The sequence below is a fragment of the Pogoniulus pusillus genome, chromosome 14 (genome assembly GCF_015220805.1).
Source record: "Pogoniulus pusillus isolate bPogPus1 chromosome 14, bPogPus1.pri, whole genome shotgun sequence".
Classification (NCBI taxonomy): Eukaryota; Metazoa; Chordata; class Aves; order Piciformes; family Lybiidae; genus Pogoniulus; species Pogoniulus pusillus.
In genome coordinates, this window is record NC_087277.1 from 24,253,707 (window position 1) to 24,273,476 (window position 19,770).

The following is a 19,770-nucleotide window of genomic DNA, read 5'->3' on the forward strand; positions in this document are numbered from 1 at the left end:
AAGGCTGGGAGTTGCAAGTTGTTTAGCTGCCAGGGTGGCTGAAGGAGATCATGTTTAAAGGTGTTAGACTAAAATAGCAAGGCTAACTACTTGCTCAGAACACAGTATCTGGGTTTATTGTAGTCCCCAGCCCAGGAGTCTGCAGCATCTCCTTTGTGTAGCAGGGTCCATCCCACTGCATTGTGCTCAGCCACCTTGCTGCTCAGTGGGGCGACTCTGTGGGTAGGTAAGAAGCCTGTCCCTTGCATCCACACAGGCTGTCCCACTGCACTCCTTGACGAAGGAGAGGGAAACTGCAGGCTTCAGTGTAGGGGAGCCAGATCTGCCCTCCCCAGCCCTCTCAGCCAAGCAGCAGGGCTGGGGGGATGCTGCTGGAACCCCCCATCCTGCTCTTTGAACATCAGCATCTTAATGATGCCTTCCTCATCAGGGAGAGGTGTTCCAGACAACACTTGCTACTCCAAGGATGGACATTTAAAAGCAATAATAATCCTATTTAGACCCACTTAGTATTATTTTTGTTTTAGTCTGTCAAATGAGAGATATTTATGGTTGTTACCTCCCTGAGAGAAAGAAGAGAGATCATAGATTAGATTCTATGTATGTCAGAGATATTCTTGCACCTACTGAGGACCAGCAAGTGTGGACATCTCAAATCACAGCTTGTCCACACAAGCCCAAAAAAATTAAATCAGAATAATTAAAGAGCTTGCATTTCACATCCATTTCTCAGTGGAAGCTTTACTGTAGGCCCTCTCACCAGGAAATAAAAATACATATGGATCAACGTGGTTAAATCAAAACTGATCATCACTGTGAAGTCCCTGCCTTACACTGGAGCCCATTACTTTACTTTTACTGCTTTATTTTAATGGGCAAACACACTGTTTCATTTGCCTGTAGTTTAATAGAAGTGGAACAAGTACATCTCTCACATTAAAATAATCCTTCCTAAAGTTCATTTGCTAAATGCCCTGTGTCTTGCTTATACAGTGACTTTTACAACCTATTTCCTCCCACTTATTTGACACCAAGCAGGCAGGGTCAATTTAAAATAGATAGCTTCTGCTTACACAATCAACTTTCATCTATTGTATATGTTTCTGTAAACAGACAGATGCAGCAGAGCTTGTGATGGGCGTAAGCACAGGCAGAGCCTTTGTGGTAGCTCCTTAACCAGCTCTTCTTCTTCTTTTCCAGCGCAGAAGCTTTTGCTGCCTGGCTGGGAGAGGCTGTATGAAGACCTGCGTGGATGGTGTTGTCAGGTAAGGAATGTACCCATTGAGAGATGAGGCTTGCAAGTTTTTCTTCCTAATTTTCCATTGCTGTGGAGTTCCTGTGTGAGAAACTTTTTCACTATGCATCTGATTTCTTCTCAAAGGACTTCCATATGGTGGTCTTTCCTGTAACAAATACAGGACCAGAATTGTTTATGATGTAGATGATAACATGTCTTCAGTGACGTTGGATTTCACTGTTGTGTGAAGCTTTCTATCCCTACTCTTTCTCTCCCACAAGCTTCAAGCTCCCACTTGGGCTTGGTGATTCTGAGGGTCTTTTCCAACCTGAATGTTTCTGTGATTCAAACAGTCCCCTTGTGGAGCTCACCCCTCTGTGTGTTTGGTGTACCTCTTGGTGCAGCAAGTCTCTGCGCAGCATCTTGTACAGTCTGTTATTCAACTTGCAAGTGCTAAATTAAAACAGGAGAGTCCAGTGTATATTCTGATTCCCAGAAATACCATCACTTCATGACCTTGCCCTGCCAGCTTTAGTGTCACCTTTCCTTCTCAACTTCACTTCTCTCTTCTCCTGCTGGGCAGCAATCCCTATCATCTCTGCAGTGCTTCAGACACACTGCACTTGACGCTTTTATCCACAGGCTGATGATCAGCATCATTCTTACCTCCCAAGACCTATGCCTGTCATGTTTTACTTTACCTCCTGCACCAAGTGAACAAGTAAACAGTCAGTAACTGAAGAACCTGTTTGAAATACGATGAGTGAAAATCGTGAAGCTCTTCTGATTTGAGGTCTTTAAAAGACAGACAGGCTTTCCTGTAGTGCCAGGTTGTTGCATAGCCTGCGTGGCTATCCCAGAGCCCAGCAGTACTGCCATAGTAGAGCTGAGTGCTGCCATAGTAGAGCTGTGCTGCTGGTTTCCTTAATCTGCCTGTTTAGAGACACCCAGAATATTCATCTTAATCATCTCTTTCCGCTCCATAGTAGGTATGGGAGGAAATACCACAGAGAGCCCTGTCACTGGGAAAATGCATCATTTGAATGTGCAATGTAAATATTTTAACTAGCCAAATGTAAACACTGTTTTGCCTTTAGGATGGGAAAAGACTGTCACAGTCGAAAACGAGCTGACATGAGAGTGACCCTGTATAGATGAGATACTAAAATTGTGTTCACACATTTTGGTAATCAAAACAGAGCCCTTAATGAATTGCTCAGTGTGAAAGGAATTACAAACACAATGTGCCTGGTACAAGGCAATAGGAAGTCACTGCTGCCTTAACATTAGAAGGAAGGGCTTTCAGGATTCATGAGAATCCAAGGTCCATTGCAGGGATGAGATGAGATGACGAGAGATGTAGGATGGTGAAAACTACAGAAAGGCTGGAGACTCTGGAGGAGAATCTAAACTATAAGTATGCTTTGAATATTCATTCTTCTCTATGCCTCTTGCTATGGCTTGTGTTCATCATGCCACGACAGAAGTTAATTCAGAGGCTTCCAAGGGTCAGGAGATGATAGAAGCAACAAAGATACTAGATACAACAAGAACCCCTTATTTTGTCCACAGACATGCTGCAGGTTTTTCAGTGGGTGGGTTCAAAAGAAAGCAGGGCTGGCCGGGAGCACAGAGCAGTTGCCCTGTGTCGGCTTCCTAAATACTTGAAGGCTTATTGTAAAGTGGTACTGGATAGAAACCAGATGTGGGGTTTAACTTTTTATGCTGAATATGATCCTGAAAAAACTGTGCTATAGCATAGGATACAGAATCCTTCAGATCCTGCTTGACTTTATTGTGCAGTACATGCTAAGGAGTAGAGCCCTAAATGGTCTTCAGGCTTTTGTCAGATTGCTAAGCTGAAGAAACCTCTGGATGTTATTTTGTTCGCTGTATGTTTTTAGCTTGTGGATTGTTAGAAGAGAAAAAACTGGCACAGAGGATTTGACTACACTCCATGGACTGCAAAAAGCCAGTTAAATCTTGTTTCTGTGGGCACAGGCCATGTGTAAATGCCCAAGCAGCTAGGCTTTCATTACTGGAATAGCTGGGGGAATTTTTAAAGTTGATTTTTGCTTGTATTACCAACAATGGCTAATGTATTAACATCTGCCTCACATTTGCTATTTCTTTGTTCTAACAGCTGGAAATTTACATTTACACATAGGGAATGACATCTTTAGCTCTCAGGCCTAGGTTAAAAACACCACATTGATTCTTCTCATTCTCCTTCTTAGGAAAGGAGGACTGGAAACACAGGGGAAAGATAGGCAGGACAGCCACCAGATGATAAATGCTTTCAGTTGGGAGTACAGATTAATCATGTGTAGTGCATCCTAAGAGTGCCATTGTCTGCCAGTACTACAGCAGCTTAGCTGGAGCCAAATAAGCAAATCTATTAAGAGTAAAAATTACCCAAAGAAAACAAAAAAACAAAGTACTGAAGTCAACAGTGAAGAGAAAAATACAATAGCCTTTTTTATTTCAGTATTGAGTAAATGAAGACCCTGTTTGGTGTGGATGAGAGAAATATTTTACATGGATGAGGATAATGGTGATGTTATTCTTGCATAAAGCTTCTGTTGCTAGAAAATTAAGCCATCCCATGAAATCACTTCTTGTAACTGTTCTCTTGAATACAGAGAATCGAAATCTTCTTTACCTCCCAGACAGATTAATCATTTTCCATGGGAAGGCATGAATGTAGTCAAAAGTATGAACTTCTTTCTTGCCCTTGTGGAACAGAAAGCTCATATGCTTTTGCTGAAGTGCTATATTATGCATTTCCACACACCCCCAACAAAAGCCAAACCCCAAGGAAAAAAAAAATCTGTTTTAGCAGAGGGGTAAAGGTAGGACCAGATTACTTTGTAGAGCTGAATTCATAGCACTTCTTTTCTGAAAGAAAATAGCTTTATTTGAAGAAGGGTTTGAGATGGTTATAAGAGATAAGGAATTTCAGAGGAGGGAAGAGAAGTGCTGTTGAAAAATGTTTGGAATGACAGTGTAAACTTCAGGGAGGAAGGGAATTAGATAAAAGAATCTCTGAAAGTGGGAATAATAATGTGAAGGGGAACAGATTGTGCTGGTGAGATCTTTTGGCTTAGGTTTTGAAAAGGATTCAGAAGGTGAATCTCTGCAATCTCTGTCCTTGTTTGAGGGGCAGGGGGCAATGAGAGGTTTTCCATTTACAGTAAAGTGGAGTAATAATGTCATTGCCCCAGCTGTTAAAATATTTTCATCTCCTTCAAGCTGGTTATTTATTGTAGTGCTAAAGCATAGACCGTTGTGGTCAGAAAAAAGAGAGAAACTGCAATCACTACCAAGAAAGTGGGGTGAAAGCATGATTCATGCTTTCCTGAGAAAGGATGGGAGCAATAGTCCAGTCCAGCCCATTCTTGCTCAGTTTGGTAAGAGATTGGTTTTCAGGAAGCGTCTTTGGATAGAGCTAGATGTGAACAAATCTCAGCGTTCAAGTAAGCAGGTGAAACTTGAAAGCCTCCATCAAAGCCAGGAATAAATAGGATGCATAGTTGGAGTCCAAACGTGCCATCTGAAGGTGGCTTTTCAAAGCACATGAGGGCTGTGGCATCCCAAGCATTCCTGGCATACACTTGAGAGCAGCCTTGTGTAAGGTGGTGTTCCCGCAGGAAGTGCAAGGGCTACACGGGAGCAACATGCCTGCAGCTGCCTCAGAAGCCACGTTGTCATTGTCACTGTCACACAGCGTAATGTGGGATCTTTGCCTCCTTAGTCACAGTCTTCAAATTCAGATCTACCTATCACCTATTCTGGATGAACACAGACAACTTCAGCATTAGGTAAATCTGTCTGAGACGTATGTAGCCCTGCGCTGTCGTAGACTGGCAGGAGCCTTAGCCAGCCCTCTGCTGTACGAGTTCTGCTCTTGTGGCACAGCCAGCTCCATTTCAGTGTGCATCAATTAAGGAAGGTGTGCTCTAATAATATTTTGCATTCACACAGCACCTCTCATGGCAGAGTACTTTATAAATCATGTCTGTTCAATACTGCTGACCTTTCACAGTCCCTTGAGAGCAGGAGAGCAACTGTTTTACAGAAGTAACACAAACCATAGGTTCCCCCAGGGAAAATAAAACCACCACTATTTATTGCTGAATTAATTCTATTTTCTCTAAACTACAACCTCAGGTTTTAAAGGCCTTTATTGAGAATTTCCTCAAGATAAGGTACACAATCCTACATTTTGTGTGCACCATGAACAAAGAGCTAATCTGTCTTTCCACTGGTGAGGCCACACCCCTAGTACTGGGTTCAGTTTAGGGCCCTTGCTTCAAGAAAGATCTTGAGGTGCTGGAACAAGTCCAGAGAAGGGCAGCAAAGCTGTTGAAGGGTCTGGAGAACAGGTCTGGTGAGGAGTAGCTGGGGGAGCTGAGGTTGCTTAGTCTGGAGAAAAGGAGGCTGAGAGGTGACCTTCTCAGTCTCTAACTCCCTAAAAGGTTGGAGCTCTCTACAACTCGCTGAATGAAGATGGGGTTTGATTTCTTCTCCCAAGCAACAAGTGATAGGATGAGAGGAAATGGACTCAAGTTGCCCCAGGGTAGTTTAGGTTGAATATTAGATGCAATTTCTTTACTGGAAGGATTCTCAAAGACTGAAACAGGCTTCTCAGTGAGGTGGTTGAATCCCCACATCTCTGGAGGTATTTCAAAGAGGCACAGATGTGTTGCTGAGGGACATGGCTTAGCACCAGCCTTAGTAGAGTTAGAGAATGGTTGGATTTGATCTTAAAGGTCTTTTCTAGCAGAAGAGATTCTATGATTCTGTGACTCCTGGAAATATTTTGCTCTTGCCTTTTAAGTGACTGTGAAAGTATCACTACTTCTATACCTTGGTTGTCATTTTATCTATAAATTGTCACCTTTTCTAGCAAGATCTGCCCCAAGTGCTATAGTTTGCATTGCTCCTCAGCTGCTGAGGATACTCCCATGCGTCAGAAAATCTGGTTTATTGCTTTTGAGGGATTCAAACACAATTGTATCAAGATGAAGAAATTCAGTGTGGCAATGCGCTGGGCCAGCATCTGCAAAGGGGAGATGTGCAAGGCCAAAGGAACAAGGAAGAGGAAGACAATAGCAATTAATTAATCTTTCTGGCATTCTGTGGCCCATCCCATAAACATTAAGAGGATGATCCAAAGCCTGCTGAGATCAGTTGGTATCTGTCACTGCAGCACTGAAGCCTTTCTTTGGTGGGGCATCCTCATGATGTGCAGAGGCTCAGCTTACATGCAGGACTACCTTGGTGGGGTCAGATTTCCTCTATCTAAGAGGAAGAGAAGCTTTTTTTTCCTTGCTTTTAAAGAAGCAAAGAGACATGCAGCCTCTTCTGGTCCAGCATTAGCCAAACCAGCCATTGTGGAGGCTAATCTGATGTTTTAAGCAGGAGGACAGCAGCATTTCTATTTCAGTGGTACAATTCAGCAAATGGGTTGGAAAGACCGCAGTTAACTGTGGGTGCAATGGATGGTAACTCATTTAATAGTAGATTAAAAGAATCTTTAGCTTTTCAGAGTATTGTTTTGCTATTTATCTCCCTTCGTGGCTTGTCTGGCTTTAATGCAGTTTATTCCATTCAGGGGCATTACTGAGACAAACCCCATTAGAGCAGGCATTAGAGTCCTTGTCTTGATTAGCAATCAAGGCCAGTAGATAATGATGCTTTACAAAAAAATCTTGTATTTCTCTGGTGGTCATTAGCGCTGTGATCACCACCAACCTTTCTACAACAGTCTCTTTCATTTCTTTTCCAAATCCCAGAGCCAGTTCTGGACACCTTCAATACGGTCTGCAGCATTTGAACTGTAACATTGATCTCAAAAATAGCAGTTTGTTCTCTTCCAGTGCTCATGCTTGCAAGAGATCAGATCTTTGTGTGTGAGTCTTGTGGTCAAAACCTATCCTAGCTAATATTGTGCAAAACTGTTTTACTGGGAAGGAGGAATTTTCTTTCACTTTGCTTCATGGTGAAGCTTTCTAAACATTTGTGTGTGTCCATGTTCTTCTCAATCAACATCCTGACCAGATAAAGATGTTTGCATCCTTCCTACCAAGACAGCAACCCATACAGGATGATTTCTGTCCCTGGACCTATAGGGGCAATTAAAACAATTTCTTCATGTCACATTTAAACCAGTGACATGAAATTCTAGGACAAAGCCTCTCAGTACCTCTTCCCAACATTCATCTACACTCAGAGGATGAGCAGCTGCTACTACATACTAATGTCTTTTGAGGGTGAATGGCCATTTTAGGGCATGTTATTAACGCTCTGAAAATGGGCACATTTTTCAGCCTAGTATACAGAGTTCACCTCACATGCTGTCGCCTTCATAGGTTTTAGTGTTGTTAATCAACAGAGAAAAATAATTAGTTCATTGAGTTGAGATTGGCATCCTAAAGGATGGGGAATGTCTATCTGTAATGTTGTGTTCCAGTCGGAGGTACCAGACCCCTCGCTTTACAGGTGTGTGAAGTTGCATTCTGTAGGGGCAGAAAGCTCACCAGGACAATTCACACTGCTAAGAACACAGCCTACTTGCTTTACCAGTCTTGCTGTAGATGCATTTACCTGAGAAGAGGATGAAGACTTGGGGGAACCCCTTCTTACAGCCCACAGCTGCCCTGTTTTCTTCACTAATGTGTGAGAGCCCAACAGTCTGAGTTCTCTGAGCTGCTCATCAAAGCCTCGGAGCAGGGAGAATGCTTGTTTTCATGAACATATTTCTATACAAAGGTAAAACTTGACACTTTTGTCCTTTCTTTCTCCTGAAGAGGTAAAAAACATGCGCAAAAGTACAGCATACAGAGCTTCATCACAGGATTTGCTTTGCCTTATGACTGCTGACTGTGGCCATGATGGATTGTCCCCTGCTCCAAACTGTAGGGCACTCATGGGGGTTGAGTGGCTAGGAGTGCAAAATTAGTAAAATGCTAACTTTTGTTGGACTGTTTCACTATTCTCTAAACCTGAGCACAGAAACCCCTTTTTCTCTGTTGCAGCCCAAGCCACCTAATCTGTACTCCTTTGTTGTGGGCCTTTGTGTTTAGATTTGGGGGAATTTGGGGAATTTTCCTCACTGGAACATCCACTTGTGTTCTATTCCAAATTGTTTGGGTTTTTTGTTGTTGTTATTGTTGAGGTTTTTTTTCTAGGCTTGTTCAGAGTAGATAACTAATGCAGGAGGTAAAATGCCATCATGTTAATGTTCCTTTAGCAAGGATCGAAACTTGCTTGCCTCAGAAGCAGTTACACATGATCGAGCTGCAGAGTGGAGTAACTCTGGCTTTATTATTCAAGCAGTCACCACACTAACTTGATTTTTCCTGTTATCATTTTTACCTAGCTACTTGCTAGAGTTGAATTAAAAGGCATCTCCCAGCTCCTTAAAAACAGCAGAGATCTCTGGAAGGCATTATCTTAATGAAATCCATTTGAAAAATATGTAAATCCTCACTCGTTAAGGCCTGATAAACGCAGAATAAATTCCCCCAGTTCGTGCTTTCTCCTTATTTATTTAATTTATATGCCATTTATAACTTGAATGAGGCTTTACAAAACCACAGGGACGCAATCTTTGCCCTAAAGAGATTGTAGCTGAAATTAGACACAACATATAACCAGTGGCTTCAATAAAGAAAGCAGGATTACACCACACAAAAATGGTTCCTATCATGTACATTGTAAGCTTGTGATAATGCAGTTATGTGGAAGAGACCTGTTTGTCACCCTTGAATGTGGTGAGTATTAACAAAGCTCTGGAACAAAGCCATCGTTAAGGGTTTGCTGGTTTGAACCAGAAAACCTGAGACACTAATGACTAATCATTGCTTTCCTAAGGATGATTTAATTGAAGAGCTGCATTTAATGGAGGGTATATTTGATGGTGTATTTGACTTACTAGTGGTTGTGGCCTCACAGGATCTTCACTCTGTTTATAGACCTTTCTTCTAGACTAATAATCTTGCTTGCCTTGTGTTTCTTATTGCATGAAGGTAGAGCTTCTTGGAGGCTCTTAATGGGACCTTCATGTTCTCTTCACCCTTCATTTTGGGTACGCAGCAGGCAATAAGATTTCTCTGAACTTTAAGTGGAGTATCTTACTCCGTACACATAGAGCATTTATTGTAACTATTTAGTTACAAGCAGCTGTGCAATCTTTTGTTTCAGGGACTAAGCCATAATCGTGCAGTACATCCTTGTTGGAGCGTTGCTCAGCAGAAGAGGCCACCAGCCTCACGTAAATACTGCATGCGCTTGCATCGAACCCTCAGGTTTAGTTTTGACATTTGAAGATCTGGACCTTTTGCTTGGATAACAAACTGAGGTTTAGCCACTGTTTCCAGAGCCCTGATAACAGAATTCTGCTCATCTGCTCTCTGGAAGAAAGGAGCACATAACATGCCAGTGGTGGGAATGACACAGGCTGGGCGAGGGGTCTTAAGGCTGGAAACCTCCCCGGGTTGAGGCTCTTCTGCCCAGCAATTTGCTCAGATATAAAAAGGGGTTAGTGTACCTGTTCATCTACCCTACAGGACTCCGGTGTGGCTAATTAGTCAATATTTGCTCAGCTCTGTGAAAGTGCTTCAGAAGTGCCAATTATGAATGATAATTATCTTGTGAAGATGATTTGGAGTCCACATCAGCATGTTGATTCGGGCCACAGGAGTAAGCCTTTAACATAACGGCTCTTCTTTAAATAACCTCCTCTTCCTTATCTCTTGTTGTGTGGGGCTTTTTTAAAAGATTATGAGGAACATCAGTTTATCCTCAGGAAGGACCAGGTCTGACTGTTTTTAATAATGAGTTATGTACTTAGACACAGTAGGTAAATTTACAAACCAAGCAGGACACCCTCAGAGATCGATTCTATCTGTTTGGCAGATGGTTTTATGCAATAGGTATCAGGATGAGCCTGCTGAGACTTTAAAACAAATACTTCTACTTAACATTGCCATAGCCTGTTAATGCAGTGGCAATTCCTGTTTTAAACTCTGCAGAGCTCCCACCTTATTTATATCCCATCTATTTACTTGGGGAAGAGATTCAACCTCAGAAGATTTGCACCTAGGGCTGGCAGTTAAGTTTCAACTTACTTTCACAAAGTAGAAACTAATGCTTAGCACTAGCTGCAGGACTCAGCTATTTGTCATAGCAGCACACCAGGAGCAGCCTGCAGAAGAAGCCTATGGCTTGACTTATATTTTTTAATTCCTGGGAGCATTCTGTGGCAGCAAGAATTATGTTTTTCTTGAGGACTCTGCCTTTTCTTGTCACTTTTGAAATGTTGCCAATCTCTTTAACTGCATAGTGCAAAGCTTTCTTACTTATTTAACTTCTGTGTAGAATTAGTTGGGTAAATAGTGGCTTCTAATGCAGATCGAATATTTTAGTGTGGAGATGTGAATGTGAATGTTTGATTTAATGAAAAGAAACCTAGGGTTGCACAAAATTCCACAGAGGGGACGCCACTCTGCCTGCAGTCGCTCTATGAGGCAATTGGGAACAGAACTGGGGCAGAAGCTCCCCACATACCTCTCTCTTTGCAGTGACATAAAATTTTAATGGGGAAAAATTACAGGAAAAATGAATATTTTGTTTAAAAATGTTCATAAAAGGAGAAGAGGATTTTTTCCCCTTTATCTCCCCTGAATATGGGTCTTTTGATAGTTGTTTGCTAATTTTATGCTTACACTTGTGTTCTGTATCTGTACAGAGAAGTTTAATGCAATGTTGGTATGAGCCCACCCACTGATGCTGCAGTAGAGGGGTCTTAAATATTCATATGATGACTGGGTTCATGTGGTTTTATTTGCTTCTTTTCTTCTCTGCTTGGAGTTCTAGGCACCACCACATAATTAAACATTATAGAGTCTGTGGTAGTGAACGTTTCTGAAAACCTGGACCTTCATTTTGTTTGTCCTGCCAGCTGGCTGCAGTGTGATGCTCTGGCATTGTTCTGCTTGGAGGAAAGTGGTCTCCTGATATTAAACTAAAATGTTTCAACCCTGCACCAACCCTTCAGGCTTTCTGGGAGGCATTTTGTGCTAAGAGCATTCAGCTTTGTGCAGGAGATGATTGTAGAGGAAGATGCTTTTATCCATGTAACAATTAAGTAAGACATTACTGGTACGAGATGCAACTGCACATGAAAATTCCTAAATTAGGCAAGTACCTGCAAGGCACCTTCTGGCCCTGTTGCAGTCAGTGGTGATCAGATGCCCCTTCTGCTGCCCACCCAGAAGCAGATGGTGCTATCTGAGATCCCCTGAGACATTTGTCATAGTCTCTAATGGCTATTTGAGAAGCACAAGGTTTTTTTCTGTAGGTCCTGTACCATGTCTGCTGACCATATCCAGATGCAGGTTTCATCTGCCTGAAGAGAGAGCACTTAATGCTGTTTAAATGCCATGGGCTATGCCCCTTGGCCTTCAGCTGCCATTTCAGAAGGGCAGAAATCTCTTGCAGTTGCTGCATCAAGTTGTTCATCTCAGTGGACACACCTGCATAGACATCCAGCTAGCTTGGATGTCCTCAGGCAACTCAAGTGGTTTTAGCTGCCAGTGTTTAGGCAACTAAATGGCATCCCCTGGAGCTGATCAGGCTCCATTGCCTGGTAGCCCCTGGGAATATGGGAGGCTCAGATACATCATTCACATACAGACACACTTGGGCATCTCACGCATCTCATAATGGGTGGCTGACTCCCACCCATCACATCACACGTGTGACATTTCACTGAGCCTGCAGTGCCACCTGGGACTTTGTTGTTAGGAAGCAAAAAAACTGTGGGAGGGCTGAGAGAAAACTGCAGTTGCTGCCCATGTTACTGCTCTGCTGTGCTCTGCAACTCATCTGAGATCTGCTGTGGATTTGACCCATGGTCTCCCAATCCTGCAGTCTCCTCTGCAGAGCCACAGAACAGCAATGAGGGCAATCAGACCGAATCAGGAAGCTGCACGAGGGAAGTCAGTGGCCTGAGGCTCGATCACTGGGCAGCAGCAGCACAGTGGAATAAGCTGGAAGTCCTAAAATGGGTCAAATTACTGTCCTTACAAGACAGCAGTAGGTACTCTGTGGTAACTGGCTTGTTTTCTCCATCTGTTTGGACTGATCTTTGAGTTTCCCATCCTCATTTTGCCTTATTTCACCTATGTTTGCCAGCAGTGCTGTCTTTGCCTGTTAGCAGTTGTGTACCAGCTGCTGTGCTTTTTAATCTTTTTGGCAGTTTTCGTGCAGATTTTGCCTTTCCTTTCCCCCCAAACCTTTTTTGGTGCACGTCAGCATTTTATCTGTTCAAATACCCTAGGGAATGATAGGAGCCATGATCTATTTGGGTCACTGCATGTCTGTGTGTAACCATTCCAAAATGAGGGGGTTTCTAAGAATAAATTCTCCCTCACCAACCTGGTTCTCGTTCTTGCCTGCTCCCTTCTGCTATTTTTAGACTCATGAAAGTGGAGTAAAGAGAGCGATGAGCATTTCTGTTGGTTTTGCTTTCTAACTCAGTCTTGCATTGCTTCTTTTGGCTGAATGACTCATGGCAATACCTAAACAAGCAAGTAGTTCAGCAGCTGCCCCAAACAAAGGTCTGCAATCCTGTGTTACAAGCAAGCCATTACATATAAAAATGAACTATGCACCAACATAACTGAGGTTTGTATGCAAATTAAGAACTGGGAGAAACTAGAAAAGAAATGTTGTCAAGACTGGCACTTCAGCCTAGAGGCCATCAAACTGCATAATCATTGTCCCTACCTTTAAGTTTCTGCCTTTCATTTGCTATTTACTTAAGGTATTTGTATTAAATCCAAATGCTCTGCAGGTATAAGATGAAAATGGGTTAAGCTAAGGGGGACTGTGACTGGTTAAAGCAAGATAAATGTCGTTCCTTAACATGTGTCAGGGAGTGCATCCTCTCCTGTGTCTGGTACACCACCAGCACAAAAATAATGCCTTCATCCTGACTGGAGTGAGAAAAAGGTATGAGAAAAAAATGTAGTGTGAACAACAGTATCTGTGTTTCTAAACCCAGGCACCTGCAAAACCAAGGCATGATGGTTTGGGTGTTCTCCACCCCCCAACACTTTTGAAATCACCCAGACTAGACTCAGCTGGCTCTGGAAATATGAATGAAGCTTTTATTTACGGCTTAGCTCAATATACAAGCAGATATTTACAGCATATACAGTTATAGACAGAAATATACAAGGTAAAAGGTAATACAGAAACAAACACAACTCCCCTCCCAGAAACCTGAGTCCGCAGAAGGGGCTCTCAGCTGCCCCTTCACCTTCCCCCTACCCCTCTCAACCTTACCCCAGTCCCAAGGAAGAATGGAGGTTCGGCCAGGGGGTTAGGAATCAAAGTGGATTAAAGAAACGGAGGGTGAGGTTAGAGAGAGATGCAGCTCAGCCAGTTCCCCAGCAGCAGTGCAGAATGCCTTATCTATGGTTTTATTTCTTGTTCCTATACCTCTCAGCAAGCCTATGAGGGAAGTAGACATCACCATTGTTTTCCTTCCACAGCCTACAATCTGGTTCTTCTCACCAAAACATTCTAACTAGCTTCAAGCTGGCACACAAGGCTCTTCCAATTAAAAAGCAAAGCCTCCCAAAGCCATTTAGCACATGTCTTATAATTACTTGAGACTGTGGTAAGGAGGTATCATTGTAACAGCAGCTTGTTGGGAAAGGCTTCTCTAAGAGGATGGCGCAGTTGCTCTTCTGGAAGCAGTGCATCAGTCTGGTCTTGTGCCTGAGCGCTGGACGACCTCTGCTCCTCAGGCAGTTTGCCAGCTCTTTATCCTAGCAGAGAGAATCTTTCAACAAAATAAAAAACCTAATTTGCTACTGCTGCCATCAAATTAACCTGGAAATGTTTCAGCTTTGAATACCTAATGGTCACCCTCTTGATTTATGAATGGCTTCTTTGAAAACTGTCCCATTGAACTGTTGCCTTCTGGAGAAACCTGATTGCTTTACACTAGAAGTATCTCCCTGAGGAACAGAAAAGGACAACGAGGGGTTTGTTCACCATGTAGTGGTAGGTTGTCCTTTCAAATGAGCCATGTTCAGGAGGGTATTACAGCAGGCCTGAGCAGGGCAAATTTGTCAAAGAATAAAGCAAAAGCAGATGAAATCCAGGCTGCTGAAAGACAGACCTGAACAGGGTATTGTAACAGTGAGGTAATGGTAAACTGTAAAAGGTAATTAATTACCTGTTGGAGTTACTGGGAGGACAGGAGTGTATTGTAGCTGTATACATCCTTAAGCATAGATGAGATGCCAGCTTATGTCTTGTATACTGTTCAGTGTTATTTATCACACTTTAGATAAGCAGTCCTTTTGCTTTGTTCCTATCACTTAATTTTCTCTGTTTCATATACTTTTGTCCGCTGCCTCTTGCATTTCTGACATGCCCTGCCTTTCTCACCACTTGGGCATCCTAGTATTACTAGGTCATAAGTAATCAATAGGTGTTGGTATTACCAAAATAATCAATAGATGCTGGTGTCAGTTCTGGGAATTTTATAAGGAGTTTGTGTGAGTAGGCTTGGCTGCTACTGTAGGACTGAAAAATAATTCAGGGAGGAAGAGGTGCTAAAACAAAAGCGTTGCCCAGGGTGAGAAATACTCAGCTAAGGGCAAGGATTGTGGCACCCTGCAAAAAAGGCCAAGCCTTGAGGCAGGTGAAGAAGTGATGACAGCTTGTGGAAGTCCAGTGATGCTGGCATGACCTCTGGCAAGGAGGAAGAGGTGTCTGCAAGGAATGGCAGAGAATGAGTGAAGGTATCAGGAGGCAAAACAGCAGAGGTGGAGGCCACCCAGCCATGTGGGAGTAGAGGCAGTAGCTGCCTTTGTGGTGTGTGTGCCCCCATGGACCTGGGCCCAGGCCTCTGGTGCATGTGTGTGTGTGCTATGGAGACATCTGCACGGCTGCAAGTCTCCTGAGTGAGACATGCTTACTACTGACCAGGCGTACAAAGTTTTGAGCTATCTGCTCTTCCTGCCATACACCTCCTCTGTAAGGCTCTTCTAACCTTGTCTGTTTTGACTGTTTCTCCTGTCCCTAGAGAGCAGTTACCCAGTGAGGGTTTTTACCAAGTTCCAGTCTTATTCCTCTCTGTCAAAACCTTAACAAGACCAAGTTCTGTGGGGAAAAAACAATAATTTGGGTCAGCACAAACCTGACACCTGGAAGAAGAAAAGCCTGGCTGGTTATTGACTGTGTGAAGTGGTGTGATGCTCTGCTTGTCCTGCCTACCAGTGACTGCTTCTCTGTCATCATGCTTTGGCAGCTCATAACTCAAAGCAGCAGCACAACTTTCTGCAGGAGGCAGGCTGCATTTATCCTTCAATCTCTGCAGCGCTGCTCATGTTGTATAGCGCTTCCTGCTAGAACGGTGCTAATGATAGTAACATGGGAAGGCACAGAGGCAGGGGAAGTCTTGCAGCATTAGTGATGCTTAAGCTGCAGAAAAACTCATGCCAACAGGCAGCAAAAAGAACATGCTGTAGGAAAGAGGGGGAAATATAGCATTTTTTTAATGCTTAATGTTGTTTAATGATTTGCTATTCAACAAATTCAAGTTTACAAGCTACAGGCCATATTCTGGCTCCAGATTCTTGCTTAGGTACAGGAGGATTGTGTTTTAATTGGAGAACATGATTTATTCATGTTGAGGAACTGTTCAGATTGCAGAGTGGTAGTTAGTAGATGACAGTCAGGCTGGAGATTTCCCTTGAAGCAGCATGAGAAAGTATTTGTTTTTTGAAGTCCATTTCCATTCACAGATAGTTTCCTACCCTTAAATATCCAGCAGTCAGGAAAGGAAGCCCCAAAACTGTGATGGGCAGCCATGTTTGCTGGTTGTGTAAATTCATACATAGCTTTATGGAGCCTTTCTTTTCCACAGTGTCTGAACCAAGCATCTCAATTAAATGGAGAAGGGGAAGACCTGATTTTCATTAGCTGCAAAGAGTTTCAGAATTACATTAGTTGCAGTTCATTAGATCTTATAATTGTATTTGCTGTGTGTCGTGATGAGTAAATGAGGGGTTTGGGTGTGCATGAGGGGAACCCAGCTTGTAAATCATTCCCAAAGGATCCATGATTAGCTTCTGATGCCTCAGTCAATCGGAATCAAGCCCAGAGTTTTGTATTTCCCTCTTCAGAGCTGGAAAGCAGGCAAATCAAATACACTATATGCCAGGACGTTGATGTGGGGAGCAGGAAACAGTTGGGCTTCTTTTGCCTTACCATCCTACATTGCTCCAGCTGGCAAGCAGGGCAGTGCCTGCACTTTGGTGAGGAGGTGAAGCCATGGGTTGTGCTGGACTATCTGAAGCAGGTGATGCTTTCTTTCATTTGCCTCAGCTCTTCTTCCAACCAAAAGGACAGAATGGCATCCTTGTGTTCATTTCAGAGAGAAATTGCAATGAAATGGTTAAACAAGGTGAGGCCATGAAAAGACCAGGTTTGTCAGTGCTGCTCCCCTGCAAGGCTTAGGCACATCACTGTTCTCATGTGTCTGCCCAGGAGTCAGCTCAAAGGAGTGAGCCTCAAGACCTTTCCCACTGGGTTACCACACATTAACCTCCCCTGCTTTTGTCCATGATTTTTACATGTCTCTCCTCCTAATTCTAGGTGTCTGAAAGTCTGCTGGCCTTTAAGAGGACACTTGGTGTGGCCTTCATAGGTCACCTACCTGTGATCTGTGAAGCTACCTTTGAAGCTATTCCTCTCTCCACGTACAGAGTTAGTCTGTACTGCCCATGTGGGAGCATACAGGCAGACAGTTTAGATTACTTGTAGATGGCTGAAGTTAAGGAAGCACACCATGGTTATGTTGCCAACCCTAAGAATGAAAGGATGATCATGTAGATGTGGCACTGGCTGGGGACACCAGGGATCAGTTCTCATCTCTGCTTTTCAAAGACCACTAAATCCTTCTGTGCCTTGGACTTTGTTTTCTTTCTTTCTTCCCCTTCTTCTTCCTCCCCTTCTTCCCCTTCTTCTTCTTCCCCTTCTATTTTTTTTGTTTGATTTCATTAAAAAGAAGTTATTTACATAGGGAGTCTCTCATGTGCTGCCTCAATCCGAACCTTAGTAAAATGTAAACTCTTCAGGACAGGGACCACCTTCAGCAATGAAGGCAGCTCTACATATATGCACTAAATATGTAAGTAAAGCTGACATTCCTAATGAAATACAAATGCTGAACAGGTAAAACTCACTTCATTGAATCAATTAGAATGAGTAAGGAGAAATTTGAGCTTGAAATAGCTCTTCACTTTTACAAAGCACATCACAAGGTGATGGTTGTTTTCTTAGAATGGGTCTGTCACCGAGTTCAGTGACTGACTGCTGCCTCCCTTGCTGTGGGGTGTTACACAGATCAATTCTTACTGATTCCTTCTGCTTCAGGCTTATTTAATCTTCAGTGTAACAGGCCCTTCTGATGTAATTTGTGCTCTACTTCCAAGGACCGTCACTTAGCTGCCCTGAAACACTCCAGGGGTGTGTGGCTGTAGTTGCTATGTTAGCAGTGGCACTCATTGGGGCTTTTGACATTTAAAATTTATAGCTTATTTTTTTTTTCCCAAAATGTGAATGATTTTGGTGTGCTTCAGTTTGGGGGGATCTCACTCAAGGCACTTATAAAAGCTGTAATTGTCCTGCCAGTTGCTAGAAGGCGTTTTTTAAAACTGCTCCTTTTGGTACAGTTGATCTCACTGTGAGCACTACAATTTTAGCAGTTTAGTAAAGAATGAGTGGAAGTCATTTAGCTTTCTCTCGTGATGAGAGGTGAGATCTCTCAGGCAACAGCATTTGGGCAAACAGAAGCCTGTTTTCAGAGGTGGAAACACACAGAAGTTGAATCCCACTCTAAGTAGGAGTCCTTTCAGAAACAAAACAAAACCCACACTTCTTCAGCAGCACTTCACTGGGGACAGTCAGAGCAGAGCACTGTGTTTTGCTGCTGCATATTGTGCAGTCTTCTCTGTGTTTTTGTAAGTTCAGGACCCTTTGGAAGTAGCCTCTGGAAAAGGACTATCTGTCTGTTGTGTTTCATGGGCCTGATTCAAATGTCAGTTTGAGAACAAGTATGATTGCCATGGGTCTTAAGAGGGCTTTTAGGTCAGGTGACAGGCAATCTCTGTGTGTGCTCACTTCCCAGGCTAGGGGGATTTTCTCTGCTGTGAAAAGGTTGGATGAAATGTTGCACTGCAAGGACTGGGGACAGGGGACTTGGCATGGCAGAATTACATAAACAGCAAAATGCAATTATAAACAGGCTGTGTTTGAGATGAAGTAGCATCTAGTTCCAGGAAAAGCAAAGCTATCAGGAGTAGTTGTGTCAGAGCTGGAAAAGACTTCACAAAGGCAGCTTTCATTTCTGTATGCTCTAAAGCATGCAGTAATCATTGTCTAATTACTTCTCTGCAGCCAGAAAGCAATATGGGATATTGTGGGGGTGTGGGAAAGAACAAAATACGCTACAATTAAGCTGTAATCTTTGGCATGGTCACTCATCAGATAAAGCTTTTCTGCTGTCGTGTTCAAGACAGTTATTATTTGGCTGCTAAAGCCTGGGGAAAATATGTGGTGGTGGCGTTCAGAGGAGCTGTTTCACAGAGGCTTCATTATCAGCTTCTTCCTCAGCAGCTGGCCAAGTCCAGGCAATGCTCAGCATTTGCAAGCTGTGTCCGCAGCGCTCTGCTCTTCCCTGCTTGTGCTGCTGGAAGTGAAATGAGGGTAATGTGGTTATTACCCACTGTGCAATGAATTGGTCAGCTTGGAGTTACTGGGTTACAACCCTGTTTGCTGAGGGCTCGAGTTCTGATGCAGGATAGCTTTGGCAGTATGGCTTACGCGCAGCAAGCCCCTGCGAACGCGGCGAGTGATGGCACTAGCTGTCTGACAAGTGTGGTGCGTAATTATGCACATGCATTAACCCCAGGATGCAGGCTGTGTGTCACTGGGACATAATCATGTTCACATGCAATTATGCTCACATTCCTTTGAGAAGCTAGTTTCACAGCCTGCTAGGAAACCTTGCTGGTGACATCTCTTTACATTCTAAAACTCACCACCATTGTAATAGGAGCTGTTCTGCCACCTAGAAGCGTGAATTCACACGCTTACTTGTTAATACAACTTTCCTGATTCTTCCCAGTTTTCCAAATGTCTGTCTGAGGAAGAGAGGCATCCTGCAATGCAGGCTTCTGTGGAATTACTAAAAAATGCATGGCAAGCATGGAAGGAGAAGTCAGGTCAACTTTGAATATGTTGACCTTGAGGTGACGTTGCTGGCAAGGCATGAATTAGTTGATTGGCATATGAATGTGGAATGCAGTGTGGCTCAGCATCTACTGCTGCAAAGCCTTTTTCAACTTTCCTGGAATGCCACAGAGATGGTTTCAGAGTGACTTGGTTCTCCTTAGGAGGTGTTAAGTCTTAGAAGGGGTTAAAAGTGACCAGTAGTTTGG

At 43.2% G+C, this 19,770-nt stretch overlaps 1 protein-coding gene across 3 annotated transcripts in view; it reads left to right on the plus strand.

Moving 5' to 3' along the window:
- The window catches only part of PAG1 (phosphoprotein membrane anchor with glycosphingolipid microdomains 1), a 108,221-nt gene that overhangs the window by 70,455 nt on the left and 17,996 nt on the right, over nucleotides 1–19,770 (plus strand). For 2 of the 3 annotated variants that reach the window (XM_064154601.1, XM_064154603.1), the window contains exon 3: nucleotides 1,201–1,265. The gene's annotated coding sequence lies outside the window, so the exon portion shown is untranslated. The remainder of the gene's footprint in view (nucleotides 1–1,200; nucleotides 1,266–19,770) is intronic. The other variant, XM_064154602.1, reaches the window with a different exon arrangement.